The sequence below is a fragment of the Triplophysa dalaica genome, chromosome 9 (assembly GCF_015846415.1).
Source record: "Triplophysa dalaica isolate WHDGS20190420 chromosome 9, ASM1584641v1, whole genome shotgun sequence".
NCBI classification, from domain to species: Eukaryota; Metazoa; Chordata; class Actinopteri; order Cypriniformes; family Nemacheilidae; genus Triplophysa; species Triplophysa dalaica.
In genome coordinates, this window is record NC_079550.1 from 2,473,362 (window position 1) to 2,499,285 (window position 25,924).

Here is a 25,924-nt window from a genome sequence, read left to right on the forward strand (position 1 = left end):
GGAACACATCCAAAAACACATGATGTACTTATTGCATCAAAGAGTGCAGAACAGTACTCTACTCTCAGCCAGTCTTGTCTGTTTGTTCTCCTGAGATTTTTTTCTCTATTGGAGTTTTGGGTTCCTCGCCACCGTTTGCATACTGTTTTGCACTATTTGCTTGGCCCTGGGGGCTGCTTTAGAATTCGGAAGATTAACAAAATTAATATTGCATATAGAATTTATAGTCAGTTTAATATTTGAGATGTGCTTCTCTCTGCTTTATCTCAAATGTGTGCTTTCACTGTGCGTGTGTGCGAGTGTGTTTGCGTGTGTGGTGTCGATGTGTGTAAGTATGTATGCACATTGTGTGTTTGGAGCATTTGTATGTTTGTCTTTTGTGTGTTCACCTTTTTCTTGTTTTTACAGGTATATGACTTTAGTTGTTTTTCTTGTAGTCAATGTGTCTCATGTACAGCTGCTTTGTAACAATGAAAATTGTAAAAAGCGCTATATAAATAAAGTTTAGTTGAGAAGGGAAAATAACTGCATATAGGATCAAATTAGAAACTACCTGGTTGATAATGTCAGACACTGAGTAGCTGCACCTGATGAGATCATAGCAAGATTGACTAACGTGGCTTGTCAGAACTTACACTATGAGTACGCTTGATACGTGCTGATGTTTCAATGTAATGTAGAGCTTGGGAAAATGTGGAGCTCGAGGGGAATATGTAAACTGGACAGAGGGCCTCATTTTGACATTTCTATATGTCACAGGATCAAGCAAATGTTTCAATTCAAGTTTATTTATATAGCGCTTTTCACAATGTGGATTGTTCCAAAGCAAATTTACCGGAGAAAATAAGAAAAACTGAAAAACACAGAAATGTAAAACATAGCACCATGCATGGTGTTTATAGAACAAGCAAGATCATTCTATTAAATAATATCTAAAAAAAAAATTAAAAAAAATTAATGCAGTCTCCCGGTGAGCGAGCCAACACTGCCCTGCTTTAGCAAGGAACCCAAACTCCAATGATTGATTAATGGAGAAAAAAACCTAGGGAGAAACCATTCTCAGCCGGGAGGGCCAGATCCCCTCTGACGTGTGATAGCTGCACTCAGTGACCCCGACAAAAAGCCACCGAGCAAACATCCACGAAGAAGAGGGAGAGCCCACCACCCGCAACCCATTAAGTCCCACTCGCCGAAACCGTGCAGGTCAAGCCTGGTCCAACTCCTCAATCGTCATCAGAAAACAGAGGAACAACCCCCCAAAAAATGTAATGCCATAATGTAATTTTATTCCTCTGTTGTACAACATCGACCAGAAAACAAGACCAAACCAGATCCACACAGCCCCAACAGATAAAATCCCCCAAACCACAACCAACAAACCAACACAGGATTTTCAACTGTAGCTGGCGTAATCTCCAGTTGGGCATGGGGATATGACTTTCATCTTTGCCTGGCAGAATCTCTTCCTACCTCGGGATGGGCGGAGACAGAAAGAGAATAAAGAGAATAATTAGCATAGCTGCTGTTCATTAACTATGCATTAAGTGAAAGCTTGGCTGAAAAGATGTGTCTTTAATCTAGATTTAAATTGGGAGAGTGTGTCTGACCCTCGAATAGTATCAGGAAGGCTATTCCAGAGTTTAGGTGCTACGTATGAGAAAGCTCGACCCCCTTTAGTAGATTTAGTTATTCTGTTATCAAAAGAGTTTTGAGATCGTAGAGAGCGTGATGGGTAGTAATGTGATAAAAGCTCTGTTAAGTAGATAGGGGCTAAACCATTTAGGGCTTTATAAGTGTGAGAATCTGGATTTCGTCCGTGTCCTCTACAAATATTGCATCTGTGTCTAATACAATATTCACCTATCATATGTATTCATTCATATTAGTATTAGCTTCTATTCACATAATATGTGCCTTACTGTCCTGTTGTTTAACATCGTTGAGAGTTGTATCGTATCTTATGCTTTCTTATGCTGATATAAATATCTGTTGGTCTCCATCTCAAGGTTCCTATTGATGTCAAGGGACAATTGTTTTGATACTGTAATATTGAGTACGTATATTGAATACGTACTTTGTGAACATATCTGATTGTTCAGGAGGAATAAGACTAAACAGAAAGTCTGGTGATTTTCCACTCTGGTGTTGTTATATGACACCTCCTGTTTCAAGCTTATAAATATTAGTCCTTAACACAATAAACATTGGACTTTGATTGAACAAGCACTTGTGTCTGTGTCAAACTTTGTCTCCAGGCCTGAAACTCTGTGTGTTCCGTTGACTAGACTCTTCAACCGTAGAATATTGTTTAGACAAGGGGACGTAAGAACTTTACATTCTTTCAATAAGTATTTTTTTTTTTAAATCAATACGATACTTAATGGGTAGCCAGTGAAGCGATGATAAAACTGGGGTTATGTGGCAACTCTGGCAGCTGCATTCTGAACAAACTGTAGTTTGTTTATTGATGATACAGGACAACAACTAATAAGAGGATTACAGTAGTCAAATCTTGTGGTCACAAATGCATGAATAAGCTTTTCTGCGTCAACATCACATAAAATATTTCGTAATTTGGCAACATTTCTTAGGTGGAAGAAGGCTGTTTTTGTGATATTTGACATGTGTTTTTTTTTTCAAGACAGGTGCTGTCTAATATAACGCCTAGGTCTTTTCCATTCTAAACATTTAAAAACCACACTGATGCTGCTGTTGTGACTATTATTGATTGGCCTACATGTGCTTGTCTTACGAAAGCAGTAATTTTTCTATGCTTACAAATTATGTGTTCAGGCGACAATTCTTTTTTTAAATTTGTTTAATGTATTTTTAAAGAAAAAACGGATTTCTATAAATTCGTATTTATTTATCTTATATTTCAATAAAATTGTCTGATGAAACTTTAAACCTATCTAAACTACCCCTACACCACTGGAACTGGTTTATAAAAGGTGTCTTTTATCAATTAATGTTCTCTGCTAAAACGGCTACTAACATGACCCGGCAATAAACGTTAAAAAAGATTATAAAACATCTATATCTAATAGCTTATTAGATAAATGGATACGTAAATAGATAAGTGGATCTTTCGCATGTTACATGCATTGTGATGGCTGGGGTCAGAAATGGGAGGCAACCCCCTAGGCCTACAGTAATGGTTTAACCCTTCCGCTCGTCAGCCAATGGAAACTCATCACGCTTACACGTCCAAACTGGGCAAGTGGCCGAATGGGCCAAAAACACGCGAAATTGACGTCTGATGTCACGCGTAGAGTACGCGTTGTTTGCGCGTAGAGTACGCGTTGTTTGCGCGTAGAGAACGCGTTGTTTGCGCGTAGAGAACGCGTTGTTTGCGCGTAGAGAACGCGTTGTTTGCGCGTAGAGTACTCGTCGATTTTTCACGCGTAGACTACGCGTACTCTACGCGCAAACAACGCGTACTCTACGCACAAACAACGCGTTAAGATACGCACGTTTTTGGCCCTCCTGGCGTTCCATATTACTGTGAGCGGGCTTTTCGGAAAGTCTGTTAAGAGTGCTGACGTGACGTGAGTGCCTGAACACGCAGATTGAACTGTACAAAGCAGGATCATTTAATTCCTGTACTGATTGTGTTTGGAATTATAGTGATTGCCATGGTAATTGTTTTATAGCCAACATGTAAGTGTGTGTGTGTGTGTGTGTGTGTATATATAAATATATATAAGTGAATACACACACAAACACATATATAAAAATATATGTGTGTGTGAGTGCGTATTCACTTTAAACACAAATAATAGAACAGCAATCATGATAATTTTAAACGTTGTCCATTTAAGAAACATGAACATAAATGAGCTTTGTGTTATACATGCATTATAGGCTATAAAATGTACATTAGAACATAATATTATACAATTATTTGTTTATAATGTACAGAGTAACCTTCTAGTCCTACAGCAGGTCACCATATTTCACGATGCACAGTAAAGGCCTAAAATAATCTGTTACCTTTCCCTGTTATACACAGAATAACCTTATTGTTCTTCATATTCACTCTTTTGACATCTAATGCCTTCTGTGTCTTATCATGAAAAGCATTTAGCCGTGATGAGAACAGTGACTGTGGTGCAGCAGGTCACCATATTTCACGATGCACAGTAAAGGCCTAAAATAATCTGTTACCTTCCCCTGTTTTATACAGAATAGCCTTATTGTTCTTCATATTCACTCTTTTGACATCTAATGCCTTCTGTGTCTTATCCTGAAGTGCATTTATCTGTGATGAGAAAAGTGACTGTGGTGCAGCAGGTCACCATATTTCACGATGCACTTTAACAGGCTAAAATAATCTGTTACCTTCCCCTGTTTTATACAGAATAGCCTTATTGTTCTTCATATTCACTCTTTTGACATCTAATGCCTTCTGTGTCTTATCCTGAAAAGCATTTATCTGTGATGAGAACAGTGACTGTGGTACAGCAGGTCACCATATTTCACGATGCACAGTAAAGGCCTAAAATAATCTGTTACCTTCCCCTGTTTTATACAGAATAGCCTTATTGTTCTTCATATTCACTCTTTTGACATCTAATGCCATCTGTGTCTTATCCTGAAAAGCATTTATCTGTGATCAGAACAGTGACTGTGGTACAGCAGGTCACCATATTTCACGATGCAGGTAACTTGGACTTTGATTTTAAGTATATTTAAGTGCATTTTCGGGTTTTATTAAACTTAATAAACTTTATTTTTCAAAACAGCAAATGATTATAGAAAAACTATCATCATATATGTATACTTAATACAATTTTTACCCTAGCAGTTTTTTTTTTGGCTGTTGTCCTTCCTTGCCCTGCATCCTTCTCCCTACAATAGTGGCAAAGCTCACTGAGGTCATCTGGTCACCAATAAAACAATACAACTTAGTAATGGGCTTCATCTGTTAATCATTGAAATAATATATGATATTGTGAAAATGACAGAAGTACACCAATAATACCTGTCTCGTTTAGAAGTGTCTTCACCAACTAGCTTCTGTACTCTTCAACTGCAGAATGGTGATTCAAAAATTGAAAAGGCACTTAAGCAAGTATTTTAAGAAAATTAACTATGCTTTATTGTAGTAAAAGTGTAATAGCGATCGATGCTTTGGCTGTCACAGTTGTTTTATGTTTTGTTTGTTTTTTTCCTCTCATTATTAGTTAATTAGTTTTCACTTGTGTTTTGTTATTAGTAAATTGTTCCCTTGCCTGTTTTCACTTGTCTCATAATTAGTTTATCACCAGCACCTGTTGATCCCTCGTTATATGTTGTATTTAAGTTCTCCCCTAAAGTGTATTCGTTGTCTGCTATTGTTTAATGTCAACGTCTGTTCTTGTTCCTGGTTTCCTGTTAGTTGTAGTTTTTGTTATTAAATCACCTTTTGGATTATACCCTTTGTCGTACGCTCTTGTCTGTCTGCAACACCCGTGACATTGGCAGATTTAAAACAACTTAAACACAAATACCATGGTTAACAGTTACTGTAGTAAGACTATATTTATAGTGAGGATAATGAATATTTGAAATGCCTAGAGCCATACCCACTAGTGTACTTTTCTCTCAGGTGCTTATTAACATTACCTACCAATGATACAAAAGGTGTTAGCTATTCTTTTTAAAGTGTAACGCTGCTGTTTATCAGCATCTTTGGGATATTCCCCTTTCAAAAGAAAGTTCTTCTGCTCCAGCTCCATGTTACCATTCATTTTGCACAGATATAACATCAGGTGCTGATCACGTTGATCTGCTTTCCAGTGGGTGCAAACTAGCTAACGGAGCCCCCATGTGATTGGTATGTGCGTTATGGGGAGATGGGAAGAAGATGAAAAATAAAATAAGACGTGATTAAATCATCACAAAATTAATACTTTATACCTTCAAATGTGAGATTACTAAAAATAAAATGCTGTAATAATTTAGTAATGTAGCATTTGAACGTATAAAGTATTAATTTTGTGATGATTTAATCACATGTCTCAGCCAATAACGTTATGCAAAGCAAAGAGGTAAGAGCGGTCCAGATAGTTTTTTAATGCTCATAAAAAAATACAAAACATACATTAAACTGTTTTCAAGTGTATATACAACATACTGTCATACACTAAATCGAAAACATCTTTAACAATAAATTATCAATTACAATGAAGTTAACAAAAGCAAACACAGAACGTTCCCCAAATGTTGGTTCCCATTTGGTTATTTTGGGGAGCAAAAAAAGAATGTTCTAAAAATCAGAAATTGGATACAGGTAAAGCTAAAAAAAAGAATATCATGAAAAAGGTCAATATTTTCTGTCACTCATTTCAGAAAGTGAAACCCATATATAGATTTATACACATAGAGTGAAATATCTAAAGGCTGTATTTTGATAAATGTGATGATAATGGCTAACAGATAATAAAAACCAGTGTCTCAAAAATCAGAAAATTACCTCAAAACACCTGCAAGGTTTTCCAGAGCCTTTAAATGGTCTCTCAGTCTAAATGGTGCTTTTCAGGATAAGACATAGAAGGCATTAGATGTCAAAAGAGTGAATATGAAGAACAATAAGGTTATTCTGTGTATAACAGGGGAAGGTAACAGATTATTTTAGCCTGTTAAAGTGCATCGTGAAATATGGTGACCTGCTGCACCACAGTCACTGTTCTCATCACAGATAAATGCTTTTCAGGATAAGACACAGATGGCATTAGATGTCAAAAGAGTGAATATGAAGAACAATAAGGCTATTCTGTGTATAATATTGTGTATAATTCTGATCATATTCTGTATACTATCGGGCTTTTTATTTACCCCGGTTATGAAGAAGTATTCATAGGAATGTTTGTAACATAGACGTGTTAGTAGATCAGAAATCACATTAACTTAGAGATGAGTATTAGAACGATAAGATTGTTTGAATGATATAATCAATACATTTATGCATGACTCTTGATTCTATAAACTATTTTAATCATTTTCAGCAATACAAAATCCAGGGATGGTGTGAAGGCCAGACCCAAATAAATTATAGCACAGCTCATTTTTGAAAAGCCAGACTCAAATAAATTATGGCACAACTTATTTTTTTAAAAATGAGTCAAGGTTGAGATTCCACCATTAGACATGAAACCTTGTTGCCTAAAAATAATGGTGGCAGACAAGGACAGTTAGGATAATAAAAAATAAGAGATAACGGGTAATTACCTGATTGGTTTCGAGAGGCAACACCTTTGAAAAGTTTCACTATAACTAGAGGCTGGAAAACACCAAGTTTTCAGATGTTTTGGAGACTTGGAACATCTCACTTTGTTTGACTTGTACAAATAAAGTTGAAACTTTGACACCTGGACCTTCCTTGTCTGAGCAATTTTTTGAGCTTGAAGATCAACATTTTACCCATCAATAACAGGGGAAGGTAACAGATTATTTTTGGCCTTTACTGTGCATCGTGAAATATGGTGACCTGCTGTACCACAGTCACTGTTCTCATCACAGATAAATGCTTTTCAGGATAAGACACAGATGGCATTAGATGTCAAAAGAGTGAATATGAAGAACAATAAGGCTATTCTGTATAAAACAGGGGAAGGTAACAGATTATTTTAGGCCTTAACTGTGCATCGTGAAATATGGTGACCTGCTGCACCACAGTCACTTTTCTCATCACGGCTAAATGCTTTTCAGGATAAGACGCAGAAGGCATTAGATGTCAAAAGAGTGAATATGAAGAACAATAAGGTTATTCTGTGTATAACAGGGAAAGGTAACAGATTATTTTAGGCCTTTACTGTGCATCGTGAAATATGGTGACCTGCTGTAGGACTACAAGGTTACTCTGTACATTAAAAACAAATAATTTTATAATATTATGTTCTAATGTACATTTTATAGCCTATAATGCATGTATAACACAAAGCTCATTTATGTTCATGTTTCTTAAATGGACAACGTTTAGAATTATCATAATTGCTGTTCTATTATTTGTGTTTAAAGTGAATACACACTCACACACACTTATATTTTTATATATATATGTGTGTGTGTGTATTCACTTTATATATATTTATATATATATATATATATATATTTATACATATATATATATATTTATACATATATACATACACACACACACACACACACACACTTACATGTTGGCTATAAAACAATTACCATGGCAATCACTATAATTCCAAACACAATCAGTACAGGAATTAAATGATCCTGCTTTGTACAGTTCAATCTGCGTGTTCAGGCACTCACGTCACGTCAGCACTCTTAACAGACTTTCCGAAAAGCCCGCTCACAGTAACGTGCACGAGAACAAAGCGCGTTATTGCACAAGATTAAAAAGCTGCGCTCGAGCACAAAGCGCATCCTCGCCTGAATTTACGCTCTTTGCGTAGAGAATTGTCGACAGTGACAACAGCGCCTACTGCGGTCACAAAATATCACGGGTAACAGAAAATTTTGTAACACCGGAAATCTATCACTACGAGAATGGTCTAGTATGACCGAGAATAGGTCATACTAGACTCAATGTCTTTTTTGCCATGCAAAATTTACATTCAAAGCTTTTATTGAGATTATAGAATGAAGCTTTGAATGTCTGTTGTCATAATGTGATCACACTAAAAAACGTACTCACGCCCCCAGTGTTAAGCGAACTCCGATACATAAGACGTACATAATACGATCGTTTAAAAAAAAAGCAGGATGCATTTTTGTATATAATTTTGTAAACCTGCAGGAACCCTGTATGAAATGCACTAACGATTGTGTGAAAAACATAAATATAGTGGTAATGTGTTTGTAAATGTCTATCATCAGCTTTTAAAGTGACTGTTACATTATAAACCTGTTGGTGTCTGGCCAAAGTCTATTTAAAAGAAAATCAAAGGATTTTTGATTTAATATGAACTCATAAGGTTTTTAAAGTACACATTTTTGTTTGACAGCCATTGTCATCAGAAGTGGAATCGGCTGCAAGGGCTGTTATTGATGTGTTAGCCAGGGGTCTAACTCCATCTTCATCGAGTGCCACTGTTACATCAAGGGGTGCTAATACACCGATAAGAGAACATGTCAGACTGAGTGGGCAAAGTGGCCTTACACCTTTGCCTACTCCGCCAGGACCAGAAAGTAGAGTGAGGCCCACATAGCAGACAGACTCGGCCCGAATGTGGCCTCAGAATGGCACTGCTGGCGCACTGCTGGCACTGGCATGCAACAAGTCAGCCGAGTGTGGGCCATGTGCGGCAGTGATGGTACTGGATCCATGACGGCAAACAATAATTGGGCCGATTGTGGATGGAGGTGTTGGACCAATTGTTGATATTAGGTCTGTGGCCCAGATCAGTCTAGCGATTGTAGGCCACATTTGACATTGTGTAATTCACAATTATTGCACGGTTACATTTAAACATGTTTTACCTTGTACATTTTGGCAACAGGTTACAGGCAGATTTGGTTAACTCCGCTCAGCCTGTTCTACTAAAATGTTGAAATAGTAAAGCAGGACTCTGTCTATTAAAAGTACTTCAGGCTGATTCTTTTTTAAAGTAACCTGGCCTTAAAAAACACTTGCACATATTTTTGTCTATTTAATGCTTTGTCATACAACTAATTATTTTCGTAGGTTACATAGATTGTGGTTTTAATAGAAAAGGCTATTGGTTCATGATGGTATTTTAATGGAAACCTTAAGAATTTTTTTAGGTTCTATTGTTTTTCAGCAGGGAACAAGCTTGCAGTATAGCAGTGTGCTGAGCTATATTTAAGGTATCAGTTACAGAATAGGTTAATAAGGTATCAGTGAAGTGAAATATCATAATCAAAATAATTTCAAAATGAGTTAACGATTTAAATAAAGAGAAAAGTTTTTATTATGTTTTCACATTTTATTGTACTTTTTAGTTTTATGGCCTAAATCAAAATAAACCAACACTTGAAAATAAATCTAATTTTGGAGCAAATATATAAATAGCAAATATATAAGTATATTTGTGAAATACACATAACAATGAATAATACGCCCACAAAAATATGTTTAATAGCAAAAATTTTTTTTACTTTGTATAACAAACATTGAGCCAATAAAAAAATATGCTAACACAATGTAAACACAAACTGCAAGACTTTGAAAAGGTAAAAGTGATGTTGTGAAAGACAAATAGAAAACAGCAGCTCATGACAAAACATTCAATTTATTGATAGACATGTGTGACTTTAAATTCAAACTCCACAAACTGTCACAGGTTCTCGGTTTAGCTTAATGAAATGGTAGTAGTCAGTCTTTCAGGGAACATCAAAGAAGTCAGTGTAATGAACTGTAGGCCAACATCTGAGCTCTTGATATCTTCAGCTGGGTCTCACAGAAAAAAAAAGACCTGCAAGAAAAATCAAACAATTCATACCCATTACAAATCCATTCACTCACAAACTCATGTGGCAATAATATTCAATTTATTGTACAACAACACAACAATTCTCTTTGTAAAATATTCCACCTGAATAAAATATCCAATCAGTGTGTATGGAACAAAACTGAACAACTAGTTGTTTATGACATCATTGTACACACATTGGGACATCTGTTAACATAAGCTTCTAATAATTTGAATTCCAATAGTTCCTGTAGTGACATATTGTTTTTAAGCAGCCATGTTAACAGATTAGAACATTTATACACAGCACATGTGCTAAAAAAACTTTTGAAACACACAACCGTGTCAGAGGGTTGTTGGCCAAACAACATTAGCATTTGAAGGATTTTTAATATCTTCCTCACCTACAGTGGTACAGGAAAAGCACGGCATGCAAAGCAAGTGCACCAGAACACTCTGATAAAGGGGATGTTCAGACACAACCTGAATCAAATTAAAGATTAGATAAGAACAATAATGTTTTTTACATTCAATCACAGTCAGAAATTATAAGAATTCAACAACACTCAAAAGACATATGTTAAGCACAACAGTGACTGCCTCCGTTTATAGCAGTCTGTACATTTAATTACAGTGAATATAAAGTTCAACTAATGAACGCTTAAATAACTTTCAGATCTAGATATAACATACTGTTTACATCATTTGTCTCTGTTCTAATTATTTTTTGTTCTTATTTCATTACTTACTTTTTGCTGCTTTTTAACAAATAAACGTTTTATTTACATATATGAGCTCATGTGTTGTTGTAAGTTTTAGTAAGATTTAGTAATTGTTTGCTATTTGCTGTAATAAACCATCGCATCTACCTCGAGCATTGAAATAGCCAAACGCCTATCTTAAATTATGCTTTACACTTTATCGATGCTGCATGTGGCCTTTCAACATTTTCCACATCAGACAGACCGTGTGCTATCACGACAATAAATTACAAGATTATAGTGCAAGAACGTTTCAAAACCCAGAACAGTATAAGAACAACAAGTTGGTTCTTATTTTATATTTTAGTATAAGGAACTGTGTAAACTCAAAACACATTGCTTACCTGTACATTACTTGTTTGTCAGGATTTATACAATATAATCATGAAACATATTCATTTAAAAATGTATTCACATGAAATAACACATACAATAATTTCAAAATGTATCTGATTATAAATGTATAAATCTCTTAATTTGTAACTGCTCAAGTGTCTGCATGTTATATACAAGTGAATGGCACTCATTAATGTCCTTTATTGTTTTAGACACCACTAATTAGGGATCCTTAAACACATTATATTCTGGAATGGCTAAACTGTTAATGAAAATCTACTTCTTAGATAATATGAGCTTTAAAATTTGTTTCCATCTTTATGATATACATCTTTGACATGGGATTATTCACTTAATATTTGACCTAATTTTTGAATTAATTTGGCAGAAGTCCTCCAATCCACCATCAGCGAGACCGAACTCCTCCAGTCCAGCTACAGATAAGCTGCTGACCCATTTCAGAGGAGGAACATTGGCCATGACCCAAAAGGACAACTAAATCCTCAACTTTTTCTTGACACTTGTAAGTGTATATTTATATCTCTAAAAAATATCTTTAATAAATATGAGATTGTGTGCTTGGTTTTATATGGATTTTAATAAGTTTTCAATAAAAAACTTATTTGCAGCTCTTCTGCTTAATATCATCAATAATCAAGAGCACTGTGCTCTGTACTAATTGTGTATAAATTGCATTAATCCTTTTAAATTGTTTTTCTAAAACATGTGACCCTGCCTTTGAAAACCCAGCTGAAGTTGTTTTGGACCTAAAATCATAACATAATGTACATAACATTATGTGAAAATATAATGTTGATACATTAAATATTGACTGACTATGGCCATGTCAAAGATCTAAATCATATTGAAATGAATGACTGAAATCACACTTTGATACTCATTCTCTCAGAATTAGATTTCACAGACAGGGTCACAAATTGTAATGGACATTTAAAATGAAAGTTCTGTCTGATTTACTCACCCTCTAGTTTTTTCAAACATGTATAAATGTCTTTATTCGGTTGAACACAAAGAGAGATATTTTGGAATAATGTTAACAACTAACAGTTCTGAAGCACCGTAGTAGGAAAAACATTTCATTTTTTGGTTCTGTTGAACACAAAAGAAGATATTTTGAGTAATGTAGGAAAACAAACAGTTCTGGGGAACTTTTGATTACATTTAAAATTTTTCCTACTATGTCAGTCAATGGTGCTTCAGAACAGCTGGTTGCTAACATTATTCCAAAATATCTCTCTTTCTGTTCAACAGAACAAAGAAATGTATACATGCTTGGAACAACTACAGGCGGATTAATCCCTCTAATTATTTCTTAAGATTAAATAATGCTGTTTATAGGTTATGTTCATTTTAATTTTTATCTAAAAAAGTACATTAGGGATTGTTTAAAGTATTTAAATAATATGAATAAAAAATTGTTACACCTTTTATTGCATTTACTTAATGTGCATTATCCGTTATTTTATTTACACCATAGTTTCCACACTTAAACATTTTTTAAACGATGAACTGAATTTTTTTATTTTTAAATTACCAAAACTATATTTAATAATTATGTATGTCTTTCAGCTGCGGTGAGAAAAATTCCCTAACAAAAAAAACGGTCATATCCAGAGATGGCTTCAGCTTGCTCCGGATTGGGATGGAGGAAGAAGAGAACGGCTGAAGAGAAAGGAGATGATAAATAGCTGTGCCTCTCATTTAGAGCCTCAATAGCTTATGCGTGCGAACACATACAAAATACATTCATTTCCTTTTCATGTGCACACACGCAGTTATGTGTTATGTTGTTTATAAAGTTTAATTTTGTCTTTCTTTGGTTTATAACGTTTTCATTTAGTCCGTATTCGGTTTCATTTTTTCAAGTGTTAAGGTACTGTTCATTTAAAGTCTAAAGGTTTCCGTTTTAGATAAAAATATGTTCAACACAATGTGTTCACTTTATTTTTATTTGTAAATAAAAAATGTTTATTGAAAAACAATTCAGGTATTGGAAGTTATTTTTTCACATGATTTTGGCAATCATAGGCTGTACTATGGCTAAATTTGGGGGTCTCTTTTTAAAAGCCAGCATTGATCTGGTTTACTTCTGGCTACGATACGGCACCCAGTATTAAAACCTACTCTGGGCCAGTTCATGGCCAGTTATGGCTTATTAATTGGCGGAGGCTCGGACCAGTTGCGGCCCATATCTGGTCATGGTCTGTAATTTGGATCTGGGCCACCCTAGGGCCGTCATTCAATGTTGTATGTGGGCCGAGGGAAAAGTATTGGTGTGGGCCGGAGCTGGGCCAACACAAAATTGTTATGTGGGGGCAGGCAATGAAAAGGTAATTTTTAGTAATGTTCTGGCTTTGTCTATCTTTATCTTATATACTGTTGTAACACTCTTTATACATCTTTATATTTTTTACTTTTACAAAAGGCAGTTCCCGAGTATGTTTAGGGCTGACAATGACCAGCCTAGAGGCAAAAAACGTTTCACTGCAGCAAAAGCTTACAGTGTGAGAAAGAAGATTTTCAAATATATGTGCTAGCGGAACCAACCATGTTTACCCCAAAAGGAGATGAAGACCTAGAACTGGTACATGCCGGGCTTGGGAAAAGGCTGTTAAGTGTTCCAGAAACTTTTAAACACAGTGAGGTAGTTGCAAGCATAAACAACGTAATTATAATGTGCATGTAATTTCTTTCCATGAAAAATGAATGATAAATGTGTTGTTACATTTTTAAGATTGTCACTATGCTTGAGGAAGAATTCCCTAAATTAAAAACTCTTCAAGGAGGCTGGATGTTTTACAAATCAACAGGTATTTATTTTTTGACACATTGGCAAAATAGACTTGGAGCTGAAACTATGGTTTTATTGTTGTTCATGTGATGATCCTGCTTTACACTCACACGCTTCTCCTGGTGTGAATCCAATAATTTGTTAACATGCACACCGAATATGATGCGCTGCTCAGGCTTGCAGTGTGAAACTAGCCTAAAAGGAATTGTGGCTACAGCAGCAATAGCTCACCCCTCCGTCATGTGTAAAGTTTTTGAAGTGGTAAATACTTGTTTAAAAACATAAAATCAGCCTCACTCCTGAGTTTTAACTGATATACTCCGCTCTCACTTTTAGGTGGTGGAGGCCGACGGAAACTCTGTAATTCCCACAGACTCTGATGGGTACTCAGCTCGGCTCTTGAAGTCTGTGTCAAATAATGGGAAGAACATGCTATTTGTTGTTCCACTACAAGAGCAGCTTGCCGTTGAACCACTACCCTTTGATTCTGTGGAATTTGCAAAGATGCCACAGTCAAACTGTATGAAATGTTGCAGGAAAATTCCACTGCCCTTGTTGCCCTTACACATTGAGGATTGCAAAAACACTCAAACTGTAGGTTCCACTTATTGTTTATTTTAAATCCATAATACTTTCATAATGTTTCAAGTGCCAGTCTATTTTCCCATTGTTCCATTAGGAGTGTGAAACTGATGTGACTGTTCTTGATGATATGACCATTGACCAGCCAAGCACACTCCATACAGATTCTGAACAATCATCCCAGGTATTTGATCAGAATTCATTCCCTGATAAATGCAGATGTTTTTTGTTTAGACATTTTCTAGACTGGATTAAACATTTTGTTCAACAGCTGTGTAGAAATAAACAAAAATTAAGTTAAGTTTCTTTACTTTCCATAAACTACAAGGTTTTCTTTGAATTTTACAGATTTGTCCCATTTGCCCCATTTACCAGATTTCCTTCCCAACAGAAATCTTGCCTTTTCACGCAAGCATGTGTGGTGAACGGTAAATTTATACAACTATACCCATATTTTCATTTGCCTTCTAGACCATTACTTTTGTTCAACTTGTGATGTTTGTGATGCCAGTTATAGATGTGATAGAAAATACTGCCACCAAAATTATGGATATATATATGTGGATCATATAGATCCAAAGATTATGGCTCTTTATACTTCTGTCTTTATAAGAAAATTACAAATTCTGTATTAAAAATCTCTTATCGCTTATATGACATATAAACTCTATTGTGAATTTACTATTCGCATCAAAGAGGCAGAGCAGAGTTTATCAAATAATCTTAGATGTGTATCGAGGCTCATTCGGACATCATAGAATTACTCCTTCGCAACAGACTAGTTACACAGATAGGGTTTAAGTGAAACCAGAAGTAGGCCTTGGTAAATAAGGACAATTCAGAAGTTTTATAAACGTGCCTTTAAAACAGTACTGCTTTTAAATATTTTGCACTTTATCCTAGAACTCCGCTACATCCTTGTCTGTGAAACTTCAGCTATAAATATTTTTTTTATCTGATTTAATGTGAATGACTTATTTCTAAGCTGGCTGCATGAATAAAACGGAAAAGTTATTTCTGCTGTGCTTATTTTAGAGAGTTGAGTTTCAGTGGCATCGAGTCTCCAAGCACTTCAACAAGAGACGAACTGCCAGGACCCTCAACTGCACAATCATCCACATCACTTTCAGCAGGTTATAGCCACACATTCTGCTTGGATAGCACTGTTGTAATAATATGAATCAAGATAATCCATATAGTCAAACCTTTCATGTGTTGTTGCCATAAATTTGTAATCCAACAATGCTTTTAATTTTTTTTTTCTTCTCTTTTTAGCATGGAAAAATGAAATCGACCCTCAGAAAGCATCTCGGATGTTCTGCGAAGAATTGCTTTCCCAAAATGTCCACCTCTGTCACTACTTCTCAACCAATTTGATACCGAGGATGAACAGGACAGTACGCTGATATCATTTTATAAAATGAACAGTGCTAATTGGTCAGCTCCATTGAAATGTAGATTGGCAGGTAATAATTGCAATAATTTATTGTAATTATTAAAAGAGAATTTTAAGCAACTATTGAATGTAAAATGCAGTGCAATTTCTTCCATTTCCTTTTTTTAATGACATTTTTTGTTTCTAGGAGATGCTGCTGTTGGCAAAGGAGTCAACCGTCATGTTTTTTCATTGATGATGCAAAAACTGAGAAGCGGCTTCACTTTAAATCTGGGTATGTAATTGGTTGCAGTACAGTTATACACAATTAATATAAAGATACAATTTTCACTTCATTGTGATGGTTTATGTAAACAATGACTGGTTTCAGTCCATAACCCAGCATTCTGTCTGTTGGTAAAGCAGTAGATGCCTAGACGTACATATTTTAGGTCTTTGTTGAGAGCCTGTAACATACAAGATAGTCTCAACTGAAATTGTGATGGTGAAATTGTCACCCGTGAATGGGCCATTTGGGACACACCTTTACAATAGGGCTGTGCAATATGGACGAAATAATCACATTGCGATTTTTATAAGGAATATTGCAATTGCGATTTTATTAGCGATTTTGGATTTTTTTTACTTTTTCAAAGCATGGAACATTCTAAATGTACTCAGTGCACCAGAAGTGCATAACAAAACATTCCACAATGGAATAACATAGTATTAACAGTAATACAACTTGAAATAAATGTCTTTAAAACGGACAACATAAAATAAATTCTGGTTAACTTACCTAAATTCCAAAAATAAACTTTTAAATTGTATTTCACTGCACACATTTCGCTGCTCATATACGGCTCCATCGTTCCGCATTCAACGCCTGCCTTACATTTCTCATACATTTCAGGAATAACAACTCGTGTGAAATGAGTGCGCGGGGCAGCTGATATCTTTTGTCGAGTGTTTGTATTAATATTCGGAAACCGTCTTTACTGACGATGTACGCAAGCATCATGTCTTTGCAAATGTGATAGGTGATCGCTTCGGTAATTTCTTTGTGGCGTTTTGATTCTTTCTCATAAGACGTTACGCCTGCAAATGCTTCAACGATGGATACTTGTTCAGCCTGGCTTTGATTTGTGCTTTTGTTAGGTTAGACGGACTTTGTTGACATGCATTGGTCATATAGGTTTTTATGCCGCTGTTTTAAGTGTTGGAACAGGTTTGTTGTATTGCCCCGTTTCGTTGCAATAATCATTTCACAGATCTTGCAGATTACCTTGCTCTCTAACATCTTCTCTCCTAAATCCAAAATACTCCCATACGACTGATGTTGAATTTCTTTTTGGCAGCAAATCATTTTTATTCTGACCTGCATCCATATTTTATATCGATTCCTCCCGTTCGCCTATTTTGTTCTTGTCCCTCTCAGCTTTTTTCGTATTTTGCGCAGTTCGCAGAGTGAGCTCTGATTGGTTAACATCTTAAACATGTGCACAAAACCGTTATAGTATTCGGAGTTATAAATTAATTAATAAAATCGCAGCTTTGTGCGATTTAGAAATCGCATGTGCTCAAATCGCATTTTTTTGCGATTGCGATTAATTGCACAGCCCTACTTTACAAACATACAGAACTAGCACCTCAGCATAAAACAGAAACAGAATCTGCTTCTTTCCTTATCTTGCTCAGATTGCTTCACTCAAGATGTGCATTAGTTAGAGGAAAGGTCCGTGTAGGTTTTATTCATTTGATATCCTATATTAAATAAATTAATGGAAACTGAAAGATGACTCGTTTTTTCATTTTTCGTTTAGTTCAACAAACGAAAAATTAGATTTCGCCCCGATTTTTCATTTTTCGTTTGTCGTTTAAAAAACGGATTTCGGACTCAATATGGGATTCGTACATGTGGGCGGTGCTGTAACGCCCCTTTCACCCAATTGGTCAAATCGCTCACCATCCTGTACGGCCTCAATTCTGCCAGGCAGAATAAGAGTCACCTCTAGTCCTTCATTTTTAAGTTATTGCAAGTATGTCGGCGCGAACCACTGCTTATTGTTAACAGTGCGTGATATTTAAGCAGACATATCTGTTGCAATGTACGACATTTAAGAGATGCAGTATGCTGAATACCAGGGGTCTCCAACCCTGCTCCTGGTGAGCTACTCTCCTTAAGATTTCAGCTCTAACCCCAATCAAACACACCTGGGTTGCTTGATAATTACAGAAAGGTGTGCTGAAGCAGGGTTGGAGCTGCAATTTGCAGGACGGTAGTTCACCAGGTCCAGGGTTGAAGATCCCTCTGTATACAGTAATTTATGATGATTTATGATGATATAGTATCTTTCCAACAAAAGTCACCCATTACAATAAACACTTAAAAGACACAGACAGTCAAGAATAAGAAATGTGACCTCTTCGAAGTACTACAGAAGGTCTCTGCTGACACGCAGACATAGAAAACATACATGTGTAATAGCATAAGTAAAAACGTTAACAAAGATCCTTTTTCACGGGGCATTGCGGGTGTTTGACAGAGTTGCATCAGTCCAGCTACTCACTGCCTGCTGCATGCATTTCGTCAATTCAGCAATTTATGTTCCTCAATTATAAAAAAAAATAGCAGAATAACTCTGATCCCCATCATCTGGACACTATTCCCATCACTTGTCTACCCCTTGTTTACTGTCTTATTCCTTTGGTCTTGTTATTTGTCCGCTGTTGAATGTGTTTATGGTGTTGTGCTTTTTCCTGTGTCTCTGTGGATTAAATTATACCAGTTTGGAGTATCTGCTTGTCTTGAGTGTTTGCTTCACAAACCGTGACATCTGTATGTAAGTGTCTCTGTCGACACCTAGGGTACTTTACAGACTCGACTTTCACCTGAAAATTTAGATGTGCTGGTTTTTCTCAACAAAAACTAATCTGCTTTATAAATGGGTTTTTCATTCGGTCTGCATGAGTTTATTCAGAAATTGTTACAAAATCTAAACGATAAAACTAATATTGTATTGATGGGAGAGTCTACCCACTACGCAAAGTCTTTTTCAGCACATCCCAAAGATTCTCAATAGGGTCAAGGTGTGGGCTCTGTGGTGGCCAATGAGTGAAAATGATGTATATGTTTCCTTAACCACTCTTTCACAATTTGAGCCCGATGAATCCTGCCATTGTCATGTTGAAATCTGCCCGTGCCATCAGGAAGGAAAGAACCCATTGATGGCATAACTTGATCATTCAGTCAACTGACCTCATTCTCTGGGCACATAACGTTGTTGAACCTAGACCTCAAATCCAATGGGAGGCTCTTACCTATTTGCTTAGTTGAATTCATGCTGTTGTTGACTGTTTTTGAACGGGCAGTGTATATAACTCTGCTTTATAATTGGGTTTCTCATTCGGTCTGCATGAGCTGGTTCAGAAATTGTTACAAAACCAAAATGATAGAACTATATATTTACATTAACATTTAGTCATTTAGTAGACGCTTTTATCCAAAGAGTATTACAGAGAGGTCAGGGAGCAATAAGCGACATGTCAAACAGGAGCAATCACACAATAGGTACTGATACAAATAAGCCAAAGATAATTTAGATAATATCTACAGTACACATGGATGTCCAGTTCACAGCATATCTTCAATACTGTAAGAAAACAGAAGCCCTAGTTTAGGCACAACACGGTTAGCATATCTATAAATCTGGTCACCTACAGATAGTCATTCCACCACCAAACACACACACACACACAAACACACACACACACACAGACACACACACACACACACACACTTCTCCCTCAAACATTTGCAAAACATAGTGATATGTAGATTCTCACAATTAGATAAAGCTGTTATTTTAAACTGGAAACGAAGAGTCAATGCCTAAACTAAAAACTAAAACAAAAGACAAATGCTAAAACTATTGTTAATCATACATACAGTGAGGGAAATAATTATTTGATCCCCTGCTGATTTAAGTTTGCCTGCTTACAAAGAAATGAAGGGTCCATCATTTTCATGGTAGGTTTATTTAAACTGATAGAGACAGAATATCAACAAAAAAAAATGGGGGGGAAATGTTATATAAAGGTTATAAATTGATTTTCATTTCAGTCAGTGAAATAAGAATTTGATCCCCAAGCAAAACATAACTTTGTACTTGGTGGAGAAACCCTTGTTGGCCAGCACAGAGGTCAGACATTTCTGATAGTTGGTCACCAGGTTTGAACATGTGTCAGGATATATTTGAGTCCACTCCTCTGTCAATCTAGATAAGATAAGATTCAACCGGTTCATCAGGTATGGTGACCCATACCCGAAATGTGACCTGTGCTTTTAACCCATCCAGTGATTAGTGAGCACACACACAGCAAGTGGTGAACACACGTACACCCGAAGCAGTGGGCAGCTATCACTGCAGCGCCCGGGGAGCATGTAGGGTTAGGTGCCTTGTTCAAGGGCACCACAATAGTTACCCGCCGGCCGTGAGGATCGAACCGGCAACCTTCTGGTAACGAGTCCGACTCTCTAACCATTAGGCCACGATTTATATCTTTAAGGTTTCTTGGCTGTCGCTCAGTAAATTGTAGTTTTAACCTCCTTCACAGATTTTCTATAGGACTAAGGTCTAGAGACTGGCTAGGACATTTAATGTGCGTCTCCTTAAGCCACTCTTTGGTTGACCATAGTGGTGGAGAGGTTGAAATGGGAGATACAGATTCTGTTGGCAGGCCTCTCTTATATACATAAGATGATTTAGGAGTACTGTCTTAAAGTGACAGGACTAATCTGTGGGCCATGTAGGCACATAACCAATCTTTGGGGCCAGAATTCTTGCTTGTTGGTAGGGGATCAAATATTTATTTCACTGACTGAAATGCAAATCAATTTATAACCTTTATTTCCACTGATTTTTTGGTTGATTTTCAGGTTCTATCAGTTAAAATAAACCTAAACATTATAGGTCCTGCATTTATTTGTAAGCAGGCAAACTTACAAAATCAGTGTTGGGATCAAATAATTATTTCCCTCACTGTACATACATACATGCATACTGTACATATAATTTACTCGGATCACAATAATTATTGGGGAGAAGAATATTGATTGAATTTTTTATTTTTGGAATATAACTGATGGGGCAATTACGGTTAGTAGTAGTCATAATGGCCTAATGGTTAGAGAGTTGGACTTACATTCAGTCATTTGGCAGACGCTTTTATCCAAAGCGACTTACAGTGCACTTATTACAGGGACAATCCCCCTGGAGCAACATGGAGTAAAGTGTCTTGCTCAAGGACACACTGGTGGCTGCTGGGATCGAACCAGCAACCTTTTGATTACCAGTTCAGTGGTTTAACCCACTAGACCACCATCTCCTTGTGACTTGTGACCAGAAGGTTGCCGGTTCGATCCTCAGGCCCGGCGGGTAACGATTGCGGTGCCCTTGAACAAGGCACCTAACCCTACATGCTCCCAGGGCGCTGCAGTGATGTCTGCCCACTGCTCCGGGTGTACGTGTGTTCATCACTTGCTGTGTGTGTGCTCACTAATCACTGGATGGGTAAAAAGCAGAGGTCACATTTCGGGTATGGGTCACCATACCTGACGAATCGGTCACTTTCACTTTCATGGCGTGAACTATTTCTCCTTAAACATGAATCGATGAATGTTCCCAATCATCATTACAGAATGCTGTTTTAAGTTCAGCAATGTTCATAAACTTGTACTATAAAATTGTCGCTGTTGAAAGAAAATTATTTGTGATAAATTGACTTAAATTTCTAAAACATTTCAGGTCACATTTAGTTTGGTTACATGTGATGTTGTGAGAATAAAATAATTTTTTGCAGAATTAAATTTTGTGTTTTACAAACTAACATACACATCTGCATGCAGGCTCCCAACTGTGCAGATTCATGATGTTCCTTATGTGTGATGTTTGTTCTCAGAAATACAGCTACAACATATTCATACTTTATCTGTATGGAGAGTGGATAAATTAGATTGAAAGAGGCTGACACCCCCTCTTGTGGACAGCATTAAGAATTATGGTCATCATGGAATTTTTGGAGTTTGATCTAAATGATCTGTATCAAAGTTCGTGATATAGAGCCTATTCATCCACTTTTTTATAACAATAAACATTAAAATAAGTGAAAATTGGCCCAACTTGCATCAGGAGTAGACTTTGAACTTGAGCTAGCGCATAAAGAGAGAGCGCATTTAGGCCACGCCCACACCGGGGAAACAATCCAACCGCCTTTCTATTGCGGGAAAATGCATCCTTGTCATTTCTGATTTATAACAAAAAACATAACAATGCCTAAACTGCTGTGAGACAAGGTGCACAGAAAACAAGAGAAAGTCCAGTGAGCACGTCCCTCTTAACCTAGCGGGTCTAAGATATGCGAGGCTGTCTGGTGGTTCAAGTAAACATATTTTAAAGTGCAAACACTTGTCAGTATCGCACTCGTACAGACTCTTAATCTGCTGGGTAGAATTAAGTCCGTACAGAATGGTGAGCGATTTGACCAATCGGGTGAAAGGGGCGTGACAGCACCGCCCACATGTACGAATCCCATATTGAGTCCGAAATCCGTTTTTTAAACGACAAACGAAAAATGAAAAATCGGGGCGAAATCTAATTTTTCGTTTGTTGAACTAAACGAAAAATGAAAAAACGAGTCATCTTTCAGTTTCCATTAATTTATTTAATATAGGATATCAAATGAATAAAACGTACACGGACCAGGAAACATACAGTGAAAACATTTTGACTCAGGTTAAGGTTGATGTTTTTTTCTTAAGGTTCTTCTGCTACAGTCCTTTTCGAGGGTGAAAGAAACCACCGTGTTCCTTCTGCATCTGTCGTACTACGTGACAGCAACCTGTTTCAAATGGCTGGCCGAATGATAGGCCATTCTTTCATACATGGGGGTCCTTGTTTTACTGGACTGAGTTTACCTGTGGTGATCCTTCTTACTGGAGGGAGTGTGGACAGTGCAGTTTCAGTTCTGACGCTGGAGGATTGCCCTGATTTGGACCATCGAGAAATCATTAGTTTGGTAAGTACTTGCTTTGTATTAAAGTATTTTTTTTTTCATAAAGATCACTATATTATTGAAAATCGTTTTGCATCTTCTTGCAGCTCAAGAAAACAGATCACACTGAAGAGGAGTTTACTAGATTGAGTGATCTTTGCCTGTTCTGGGATCTGAGTTCCAAATCCCACAAATCAAGACTGGCTGTTTCAACAGCTGTTGTCACAGGCTGTAAGTTTGCGTTTTTTTTTTATTTTACAACAGGAGACATTGAAAAAGATTTGGTCTCTTATTACCTAACCAAAAGCAATACTTAGCAATGTGGTGAAAAGAAATTGCATATTTTAATGTATTCGCTGAAGATTGTAATTTAGACTGCTGCAGTTTCTCATATGCAAGATTAAGCAGTTGAAAGGTTAATATGCATACACGGAGGCATTTTTGTGGCTTCTCTAAATTATTTTAAAGTTAATTATGTGAAAATCTATCAACTACATTGATACATTTTTGCCCTCAACTCATTGCTTTTTGATTGGTGCGAATTGTTTTTTTTAAATGTTTTTATGTTTTTTTGAAATATGCAATTAATTTTTGTACATTTTGTTTTCAGGTGCTTGGGCGTGTTAAGTGCCAGATTAAAGATGTTAGAAAAGGTATAAAAGAAACCGGCATCTGGCCACTTTTCTCCCAGAGACTTGACAGTCAACACATTGTCTTCCCAAGGGAATCGGCTATGGACATTACAGCACAGGTTTGTATAGGCTACTTGTATTTTAGAAATTCACAGAAACATACAGAAAAAAACAGGCAATTTTATGTGTAACTGATTATATTTTTACAGATTAACACAATGACATTTGAGAAATCATGATAATCTTAGTTAACAAATGCTTAATAAATTATATTGCTTTGTTAATTGATATCCCACTTTGCAGATTTGTTGCGTTACATAGTGAAACATCAGTACAAAAATGAATCAACAGGCATAATGAAAAATAGCATACAAAATGTATTTCTTTTTCTACATTATAAACTTGTTCTTATTCTATAATGAACACCCTTTATTCAAACCCTGCCCACCAAACCACCCCATCCCCCTCATAGTCCGTCCTTCAGAAAATTTCTTGGCCGAAGCCTTTTGATGAAGACGACGAAGACATCGCTCTTGAGACTGTCAGTATGATCACAGGCTTTATGCGTAACTTTATTGACGAAGGTATGGATTTATATATGCTACTTGAGTTGTAAATCGTTGGTGTATTAATGTTTGTGCAGTGTAATAACACTTGCATAAACTATAAAAAAATATTTCATCTTTTTGCATGAATAACTTTTCCAGCATCACCAAACATGCTAGCGGACCTGCTGAAGTTCTGGGTGGGATGGGAGATCCATGAGGAAAACCTGGTTATACAGGTGGTTACAGCAGAATACCCTATCGCACACACATGTTTTAATACATTGCGATTTCCATGTCACTATCAAAGCTATGCAGCATTTAAAAAGGATATGTTGATGTGCCTGAACTCAGTCAATAGTGGCCTGATTTAACTATTAAGATGGGAAAAACAGAAGGCATTAACTTATTAGTACCATCTCAAAAGTGGAGTTAAAATGTTCTTAAACAGAGTTATTAAAAAGGATGCAAAAGTTTTACAGTGTTAGTTTAAGGTTATGTGTTTTAAAATGTTAATAGATGTTTCTTGACTCAAAAGTTGCACTAATGTAAAAAAGAGGTTCACAAGGTGACTATATTACAGTACAATGTAAACTTTTAAAACATGTTTTATACCATTTGGTACATATACAAACGGTTACATTTAAACAAAAACTTGTTAAATAAAGCATTCTTATTTGAATATTCGTGTTGAACGTTATTTTATAGAAATCTGAGTAAACATGGAAAATAAAAAATTCACACATTCAGAAGACAAGGCAAGAAATTGTAAATTAAATCTGGCACAACTGAACAGTCCTTAAATATATGTCCACTCCAAAAGAATCAGAATGCACCATTGGGTCGATGGTTTCTTGGTGTTCTGCAATTTCCTTATCAGTTAATGCAATGTCAAGAACAGGAACATGCACCTCCAGGTTTGGGTCCTCGGCATATCCACTGTCCAACCAGTCAATGCTCGATATGACGTCTCTTTGAAGAAATCAAATTTGTGCATTTCACTTTTTACATTTAACATTTGCCTTTATCTTTTGTGGATGCCAAATTTACCTCTGGTTCCAAAACCGGATTCTGGAACTGACCCACTTGCCACAATTGATTGGGCGTCAGATTGTGTTCTGTCCTAATGGGATGATTGTCCCACCCCTCACGAAAGACATCCAAGATGGCCTGGATACGTGGCAGGAAGACATAATGGCAGCATATCTTTATATCTAAGGAACAGCATATCTTCTCCGAGCGATACATCTTATGTTGGTCATCCTGGAGAGAACACCTACACTGTCCACTCGATGCATGGATGCACATACCCTACCCCCCTACCCTAAGCGGTGCCCCTGTGCCAGTAGAGCCCCTCGAACCATACGATACCCTGCATCTGGCATGGAGTTCTTGACCTCTGTGACAAGGGCATCAAGCTCTTCATCTGTGGAC

At 36.5% G+C, this 25,924-nt stretch overlaps 2 long non-coding RNA genes across 2 annotated transcripts; one reads left to right on the top strand and one right to left on the bottom strand.

The window, feature by feature from the left end:
- Positions 1-10,052: 10,052 nt before the first annotated feature.
- Positions 10,053-10,888, bottom strand: LOC130429145 (uncharacterized). Its single transcript, XR_008907544.1, has 2 exons — positions 10,799-10,888; positions 10,053-10,397 (listed from the first exon to the last, which is right to left on the bottom strand). It is a non-coding gene; the product is annotated as an uncharacterized LOC130429145 (long non-coding RNA).
- Positions 10,889-22,566: 11,678 nt separating this feature from the next.
- Positions 22,567-24,978, top strand: LOC130429136 (uncharacterized). The gene is made up of 5 exons (XR_008907543.1): positions 22,567-23,337; positions 23,421-23,544; positions 23,924-24,064; positions 24,418-24,529; positions 24,653-24,978. It is a non-coding gene; the product is annotated as an uncharacterized LOC130429136 (long non-coding RNA).
- The last annotated feature ends 946 nt before the right edge of the window (positions 24,979-25,924 follow it).